This window comes from Trichechus manatus, unplaced genomic scaffold (genome assembly GCF_000243295.1).
Source record: "Trichechus manatus latirostris isolate Lorelei unplaced genomic scaffold, TriManLat1.0 scaffold00023, whole genome shotgun sequence".
Lineage (NCBI taxonomy): Eukaryota > Metazoa > Chordata > Mammalia > Sirenia > Trichechidae > Trichechus > Trichechus manatus.
Window position 1 is genome coordinate 23,730,702 of NW_004443959.1, and position 9,662 is coordinate 23,740,363.

At 40.2% G+C, this 9,662-nt stretch overlaps 1 long non-coding RNA gene across 1 annotated transcript in view; it reads left to right on the forward strand.

Annotated features, from left to right (window-relative positions):
• The window catches only part of LOC111819983 (uncharacterized), an 11,361-nt gene extending 3,053 nt beyond the window's left edge, over positions 1 to 8,308 (forward strand). Inside the window, exons 2-3 of the long non-coding RNA XR_002823554.1 lie at positions 7,949 to 8,139; positions 8,244 to 8,308. This is a non-coding gene — a long non-coding RNA (uncharacterized LOC111819983). The remainder of the gene's footprint in view (positions 1 to 7,948; positions 8,140 to 8,243) is intronic.
• The last annotated feature ends 1,354 nt before the right edge of the window (positions 8,309 to 9,662 follow it).

A 9,662-nucleotide genomic window follows, 5' to 3' on the forward strand; every position in this document is an offset into this window, starting at 1 on the left:
ATATATAGCCACTAGGTGACGCTCTTGCTCTACATGTTAAGGCTGTGTCGCTGTCAGACCCTGGGGCAGGGGGACTTTTCTGCAGGGTTTAGACTTTTCATCCGCTGAGCATTGTGCTTGAATTATCTGTGTTATTTTTAACATACGCAACTCTGTCCAACGAGATTGAGTGAGAAACTTACTTTGTTCTTTTTAACAGCGCAATGGGCTTCAATAATGAACACCCAATATTCTGTTTATTTTGACGTCGATTGGGTGTGTGGGAAGGAAAGGCATGCAGTAAAATTTTGCTGTTTACATATTAAGAAATACAGCTTTTCTCCTTTATTTAGTTATTGAAATGAGTCTTTGAGAAAGAACTCTTTCTCTGATGAAATTTAAACCAAATTAAGTATCTCAAGGCATTTTGGGTAAGCGGATGCTTAAGAGAGATATTTCATGTTCCCATCTCAAAGGATTCCGGCTTATTTTAAGCAGGATTATGTATAATCAACCTTTAGAACCTAGGAAGAAAGTATGGCTTTATTCTGTTTTTCTGAATCAAAACAGATAGTTGCTCTTAATGCACGTTTCTTTCTCTTGTGGGACGATATAAAAGAAAGGAAATACTGGTAACTCAATATTTTGTGAAAGCAGACTTTTACCAGAATTATCCGCAGGTAAAATGAAATTGTGACTATTAATTGGGCTAAAATTACTATACAAAATTATATTTCTATGATTCCTTTTATAAATGTGTTCTCTCTAAGTTACTTGGTTCCTTAAAACTCATACTATGGGTATGTTGTAAGCAAGTTACCGAGTTATGTGGTCACAGATCCGCCTTTTGGTCCAAGATGGGTGACCTCCAGAGTCCTTCTTGCCCACAGCGCCCCCCAGTGTTCACCTGGAGACAGCGCTTCTCACCTCATGGCTGTGGTGGTTATTATTCTGGATAGTGTGGGTTATGCTGTGGTTACATATAACTCCAAAATTGCAGTGTCGCAAAACAAGGAAAGGTTATTTCCCACCCATGTTCCTTACTCAGGGACCCTGCTCATGGAGATTTTCACACCTGCAACGTGGTGGGTCACCATGGCAGGAGCTATGTCACATGGTCAACTGTGCATCAACTCTTGAAGGTTGTCACCTAGAACTGACACGCCTGGTTTCCATTGACATTTCCTTGGCTAAAGCAAGTCACCTGGCCAAGCCCAACGTCAAATGACTGGCAAAGTGCAATTCTACCATGTTTTCAGATGAAGGCAAACCCAAAATGCTGGCAAATTAAACTACAGAATAACACTCAGGCGTTGCAAACAATTGTCTCCTTTCTTGGGTAGCACGTTAGCAGTGGGAACCTCTTCTCGTCCCTCCCTGGGACACCACAACTGAGTCTGCAATGAGAGTTAGAATGTCGGTAGCCAGCTGCTGCCCGAGGTGGCAGTGACCATGGTGGTAAATCCCAGGCAATGACTTTCCAGCGTGGCTCTGTTGGACACTGTTGGCAAGTCGCTGTTGTTTTGCAGAGGCTTCTACGGCGTCAAATTTATGCAGTTCCCTTAAGCAGGGTTCAAGCTGCAAGGAGCAACATAATAGTGGGTAGTGGAATCAGATTACTGCATCTTCACCAACCTTGAAAACAGGTTGCATTCCATGTGGTAAGAGTAAGTATTGTTTTGTGAAATGTTATTTTGTGTGTTCAGGGTCACTGTATGAAATGCAATTCCTATGGTGGACTGAGGTTAAAAAAAGTTGAGAGCTGCTGCTCGGCACAGCGCAGTGATACTCAATGCTGTTTTTGGAGTGCTTCACATAATACCTTCTCTGCTGAGCCTTGTAAAATCTTAATCGTGTTACCCAATTCTGCCAATAAATAGCTTTTTTTTTTTTATTTTATAGGAAGTGTTCACAGCCCTCACAATTTCATTAGGGAAGGAAATCTATGTGACATTACATGACACCTCACCAGTAGCTTCCAACTCAATTTGATTTTTCTCCCTGACCCCAGAGAGTCACCTGGGAATTGTCCAACATAATAATAGTAATTATTATTAATAATAATGATTTACTTAACATATACTATGCGTTAAGCATTGTGCTAAGTGCCTTGCGTTAAATACTTGTCAGCATTGTCCCCCCCTTTTCTTTTTTTTTAGTCTCCACAAGCAGACTGGCTACATAATTTGTAGGGCTAGTACAAAATGAAAATGAGGGACTCATTGTTAAAAAATATTTTAAGGATTTCAAGTGCAGGTCCTTCTCAGAGCTAGGCCTTGTGTGACTGCACGGGTCACACGTTCATAAAGCCAGCCCTAATAGGAGGAATCAGCTGTGACTTACAGATGTGGAAAAAATGGAGCTGAGCAACTTGTTCAAGATCTAAATCTAAATTTGGTGGAACCAAGATTTGACTATATTATAGACTGAACTGTGTCTCCCAAAGCTGTGTCAACTTGGCTAGGCCACGATTCCCAGTATTGTGTGGTTGTCCTCCATTTTGTGATGTGATAGAATTATCCTGTGTCCCTGTAAATCTTAACCTCTGTGATGTAAATGAGGCAGGATTAGAGACAGTTATGTTAATGAGGCAGGACCTGATCTATAGGATTAAGCTGTATCTTGAGTCAATCTATTTTAAGATATAAAAGAGAGAAGCAAGCAGAGAGGAGAGGGACCTCCTACCACCACGCAACAAGAGCCAGGAGCAGAGCGTGTCCTTTGGACCCTGGGTCCCTGTGCTGAGAAGTTCCTAGACCACGGGGAGACTGATGACAAGGACCTTCCACCAGAGCCAACAAGAGAGAGAGAGCCTTCCCTTGGAGCTGCAGCCCTCAATTCAGACTTCTAGCCTCCTAAAAAGTGAGAGAATACATTTCTGTTTGTTAAAGCCATCAACCTGAGGTATTTCTGTTATAGCAGCACTAAATAACTAAGACTTTGGTACCAGGAGAGTGGGCTGCTCCTCTAACAGATACCTAAACTGTGGAAGTGGTTTTGAAGCTGCAAATGGATAGAGGCTGAAAGAGTTTTAAGGTGCCTAATAGTAAAGCCTAGATTGCCTCGATGGAATTACGGACCTCAAAGACAATTCCGGTGAGGGCTCAGAAGGAAGTGAGGAAAACTGTAACACTGGAGATGGGAGATGGTGCAGATGTTGAGAAGCAGCGGCAGAGAAGCGGCTGCAGCAGAACCGGGAGACTGGCTCAAGAAGGTGCAAGAGCTGACCCACAGAGCAAGAGAGCTGAGTGCCTTTGGGCAGGAGGTTCCCTGGAGGAGTGGAGTGCCTCCAGACACTTATTGGTGGAGCTAGGCTTGCCAAGCCATAGAGGCGAGAGAGCTGAGTGCCCTCTGGGGTCCCTGCACTGAGAAACTCCTAGACCAGGGGAAGATTGATGACAAGAACCTTCCCCCAGAGCTGACTGAGAGCCTTCCTCTGGAGCTGGCTCCCTGAATTCAGGCTTCTAGCCTCCTAGACTCTGAGAGAATAAACTTTTGTTTGTTAAAGCCATCCCCTTGTGAAATTTTTGTTATAGCGGCACTCGATAACTAAGACAAGCATTTAACATTTTTCCAAAGTACATATACATAGTGAATTCTGATAATGATCCCATATTTACAGAGATCTGGAAAAAATTATGACAAAGCCCTCTTTTTAGAGCTTGTTAGAGAAGATGCTCTTCTGTCTCTCTAACAAGTTCTAAAAGGAGGCTTCGTCATAATTGATTCTGCAGATGACACAACCTTGCTTGCTGAAAGTGAAAAGGACTTGAAGCATTTACTGATGACAATTAAAGACTACAGCCTTCAGTATGGATTACACCTCAACATAAAGAAAACAAAAATCCTCACAACCAGACCAATAATAAACATCATGATAAACAGAGAAAAGATTGAAGTTGTCAAGGATTTCATTTTACTTGGATCCACAATCAACACCCATAGAAGCAGGAGTCAAGAAATCAAAGGATGTATTGCACTGAGCACATCTGCTGCAGAAGACCTCTTTAAAGTGTTAAAAAACAAAGATGTCACTTTGGGTACTAATGTACACCCAACTCAAGCCATAGTATTTTCAGTAGCCTCATATGCATGTGAAAGCTGGACAATGAATAAGGAAGACTGAATAAGAATCGATGCCTTTGAATTGTGGTGTCGATGAAGAATACTGAATGTATATTCTTCTGGACTGCCAGAAGAATGAACAAGTCTGTCTTGGAAGAAGTACAGCCAGAATGCTCCTTGGAAGGGAGGATAGTGAGACTTCGTCTCACATACTTTGGACGTATTATCAGGAGGGACCAATCCCTGGAGAAAGACATCATGCTTAGTAAAGTAGATGGTCAGAGAAAAAGAGGAAGACCTTCGAGGAGATGGATTGACACAGTGGCTGCAACAATGGGCTCAAGCATAACAAAGATTATGAAGATGGAGCAGGACCGGGCAGTGTTTAGTTCTGTTGTACATAGGGTCACTATGAATCAGAACCAACTCAACAGCACCTAACAGTAACAACAGAGAAGATACTGGCATAGAATCCAAAATTGAATATTCAATTTATTGTAGAATAATTATTTTTCGTAAGTATTGTGGATATAATTTTAAGGTATTTTTATGCATTAGTTTTTTCTTAGCATTTCTAGTTGACAAAGAATCAAAAGGGAAATCTCCTAAAAATTACTGAAGGGATTGGCCATGTAAGATTTAGGGTATTGCCTGACTGTTTGAGAATGCATTAAGAATTATGACAAAAATATGCCATATAATTATGTTGCAAGATTCACATTATCGAGAGAGTTGTTTGTCCAAATTGGACTGGATAATCACTATTACAAGTTACAGTGAAGCCTGTGAGAGCCAGAACATGATGGGACTGCCTTGTTTTTCTGGGTCTTGAAAGTTTTCCACATTTGATAGGGTGCAGTCTTACAACTTTTGTAGAGCTCATTTTAGCAGAAAATATTTGAGTTTTCCTTCTGACAGTTTTCCTTCTTACACAGGTTCTGACTGTCACAGGTTATACTGTATTTAGTAACAAACAAACGAACAGAGAAGACTCATCATTTGTAGCTTATTTGACTTAACTCAGAATAATAAGTATTAAGTTCAGATTCCTACGTCCAACCTCATAATATTTTTCTACCATTTACACTGGTGCAGGCACACTTTTTGCTCCATCTAATGGGATTTCTCATGATGGGGGTTTCGCATATCTGATATGGCTTGATTACATCGTTTGATGGTTGGTTTTATACTTGTCTGACTGTGAAAAAATGCTGTAATAGAGTAATTATGTTAGCTTTGATTTTGAGTTTGTCATTAGGAAGTTTTTTTTTAAATTTATCGCTATCCACAGCATGTTGCCTACAGTGTTGTTCATTAAATGTTGAATTTTTCTGCAAATGTTCACTTTCTGGTTTCTTTGGCAAACTAATACATGTTTAGATTTACTACTTGGACGTTCAAATGTACAATAAAGAAACTTTGATATTTCATATATTCCTACAAAAAATACCTTTGATGTAGCAGCTTTGCAAATAGGAACAATTTCGTAGCCTGAGAGAAACACTCAATGTGATGAATTGATGCAATAGCACAACAATGGACTTAAACATACCTACAGTCAGGACTGGACAACGCTTCATTCTGTTATACATAAGATCACCATGAGTCTGAACCAACTCCAAGCCAACTAACAACCACAACCCTTCTTCTCATCGACCCTTACCTGCTTCGGATATTAGGCACTGGCAGAGACGGTGAAGCTGTATACAAGAAACCAGTTTTTATTACGTTTCCTTAAACTCGTTTTGTATGCACTTGACTAAATTGTTGTCGTTGTGCCACCTGGTTGATTCTCACTCACAGAGACATGTAACAGAGTGGAACTGCCCTCTAGGGTCCTCTTGGCTGTAATCATTACAAAAACAGACAGCCAGGTCTTTCTCTAGAGAGCTGCTGGGTAGGTTCAAACTGCCAAACTTCAGGTTAGCAGTTGAGCACTTAACTGCTGTGCCTCCAGGGCTCCTTCTGACTAAATTAGTATCTATTATATAAAGAAACAGAACACAAGTATATTGGAAAATTTGATTCTCAGACTTAATCTATTTGAAAATACGTTAGGAATTATGACAAAAATACACCATATAGTTACGTTGCAAGATTCACATTATTGAGAGAGTTGTTTGTGCAAATTATACATCACCTGAACCAGAACTGCTAAGGTAGTGAACCGTCTTTCCTCTATTTAAGGAAGTGTAAATAGCAATAAACGAAATGTTAACTGTAACAAGTTTAAAACTACTACTTACAAAGAAATACTATAAAAATAACAGCCTTCATATCTGAAGTAATTTGAACGAGTTTGTATCTGAAAGGATACTGTATTCATTTCCTAGTGCTATCATAAGCGACTACCACAAACTGAGCAGCTTAAAACAAAAAAAATTTATCCTCTCACAGTTCCAGAGTTCAGAAGTCCAAAATCAAGGTGTTGGCAGAGTTGGGTCCTTCTAGAAGCTCTGAGATGCTCTAGACGCTCTCCTAGCGTCTGGTGATTCCAGCTACCCTCAGTGTTCCTTGGCTTATAGCTACATCACTCCAATCTCTGCCTCAATCTTCACCCAGCTTTCTCCTCTGGGTGTCTCTGTCTCAAATTTCCTTGTACCTTTTTCTTATAAGGACACCAACACTGGATTTCGGGCTTACCCTCAATCCAGGATGATCTCATCTCAATATTTCTTCATTTAATTACATCTGCAGAGATCTTATTTCCAAGTAAGGTCACTGTCTTAGGCTAGATTCTCTAGAGAGGCAAAACCAGTGAAGTGTATATATATACAAATATATATAGGGAGATTTATTTCAAGGAAATGGCTCATGCAGTTGTGGAGGCTGGCAAGTCCCAGATTCATGGGTCAGGCATCAGGCTGGAGGCTTCTCCCGACTCACATGTTTGCAGGGGCCGACAAACCCAGAATCAGCAGATCAGATGACAGGCTTCTGGTTCACATCTCAAGAACAGAATGTCAGATGATGAGTTGGATACAGGATTGAGAGACAGAGAGCCTTGCCAGAACATCCATATATATTGGATGCAGGCCACACCCCCAAGGAAACACCCCTTACATCAGATCACAAAATGGAGGATGACTGCATAATACTGAGAATCATGGCCTAGCCAAGTGGAGACATAACATTAACCATCGCAGCCACATTCATAGGTTCAGGGTGGGCATATTTTTTGGGAGATCACCATCCAGCCCACTACAGACATCCATGAACAATATAACACCGGTACAAACCCTCTTACCTTCCCAATTCTCCAAGTATCTGACTGAATGGATGTGAATTTATTGAATTGCAGGACTAACTGAACCTTCAGTCTGTTGTATAAATAGAAAACAGCTCAACCTGAGGTCTCACAGCAGTTAGTGACCGAAGCAGGATGAGGATCTCCTGTCTCCTAAATTCTAGTTTAGTAGACACCTTTTTTTTTGGTTGAATTGAGTAATATTTTGTGTCTCGTCAAAAACAACGATGACAAAACAACAACAATAAAAAAATAAAACCTCCAAAGTAGTTAAAAGTCAAGGGCAATAGAGCAAGGTTATCAATTATATTTATAAACTATTAACAAAACTGTATTGTACAGATCATATTCAGAAGGTTGTGTAGCATGGGAATTAAAAATGTTAGTTGGAGTATCTTAGTTTGAAGACATGGAACATTTAATTCATACAATGTGCCTGTCATCACAAGATCCGTCTTACCAATTGGACTAGACTATCTAAGACTGTTGGCAGTGCCTGTCTGCATGCATCTCCTTATTGCGTATGGTCTTTTGGTCCAGCTGTTGATCACTGCTGAGAGAGAAGCTGAAGTATATGGGAATGATTTGGTCCAAGCAGCTGAGTCTTCTAATTTCTCACAGGACGGAAGCTAATCCTTCTTTTCTTTGTCATCATAGACAGTGGAAAAGATGGCTCAAAAATGATTCTGAACTTGGACTGAAGGCTTCAAATCCTCCTTTTGCCTGTGAACTTTGAGGAAAAGATGAGAAAATCTTGCTGCTGTTTCCAAGCGGAAATTCAAAGTATGAATTCCCCACTGTGCCGTCAAAGCAGTCAGTTCTCAACTCCGTTTGTTTTCTGAACTGAGGTAAATACCTGAGGTCTTTGACTGTGTATGTGTGTGTGTATGTGTGTGTAGTTGATCCTATTTTTAGACTATCACAAAGATTGATGAAATGTCGTATTTCTCAGATACCAAGTTAAAAACTGATAGTCACCTCAGCCACCAAACAGCATTCAGCCGAAAAGAGAGAGAAAAAAAAAGCATTGGAGCAGGAACAACTGGAAGATACTCCCAATATGATATTTGGATCAGAGATGACACCATCAGGAAGGATTGTCTGGAGTAATAAGACCTGTGTTAACCTCACCTGAATCACAAGGATTATTCCAGGTCTGAAATAAGAGGAAGCATTATAGTGAAAATGTACGGAATTTTGTGTCACAAGACTTGGCTTTGATCACTGACTGTTATTAAAAGCTGTATGAACCAGGTAATCATCTTCAACATCCATAAAATTCAGTCTTTCCGTTTGTAAAAAGGAAGACTCTTTTTTTCTGCAGAGTTATTCTGAAGATGTAAAATAACGTGTATGTAGTAAACAGTTGCTGTTTTGCCTGCCAAGCGTCTATTCATTCTACTTCTAGCCTTAGTACACTACTTTTTTCTCAGTGTGCCTTTGCCCAGTTCCCAGTCTATTTGGCATGGATGGAGCTGAATCCTCCGGTGTGGTGGTGAAGCAATCCCCTGGGATGGTTCCGTGATTTATGTCGAACCGAAGAGGCAGGTGAGGGCTTATCTTGGAGCCTTCGTTCATACAGTAAGGAAGAGGCAGTCCATGTAAGTGGGCTTGCTGGTAGTAAGAATGATGTGTATCTGTAATGGGTGAAGGCTGCCATTTTGAGGTTGATGATGGAGCCACCAGAGGAGAAGACAGCATCTGAAGCTGAGAATAAACCTAATTATGTAATTTTAACCCTGATTAAACACTACTGAATCTAGGCCTATCATGATCTTTTCAGTGCCATACATTGATGTGAATTCCGTTTATGTTTAAGCCACTTTCAGTTGAGTTTTCTGTCATTGACACTGAAAAGGTTCTAACAATATGTACATAAGGCATTTGATACAATATCTTTATCAAAAATGGGTACTCAATAAATTGTAACTATTATAAATGTCTTACTATCATATATATATATATATATATAATATATATATAATATATGATATATATATAAAATCAAACCTGTTGCTGTTGAGTCAGTTTTGACTCATGGTGACCACTTGTGTTGCAGAGTAGGATTGCATCCGTAGGGTTTTCTTGGCTGCAATCTTATGGAAGCAGATCATCAGACCTTTCTTCCAAGGCACCACTGGGTGGATTCAGACTGCCAACATTTTGGTTATCAGCCAAGAGCAAACCATTTGTGCCACTCAGGGGCATTTTGTAGAGCTCCTTTTATCTCCTTTAAGGGATAAAATTACTTGTATTACCCAGGTTTCCCTAGGCTACAGTTATGGATTAAATTATGTTCCCCCCAAATTTATGTTGAAGTCCTAACTCTGGTACCTGTAAATGTGGCTTTGTTTGGAGTTGGGTCTGTTAT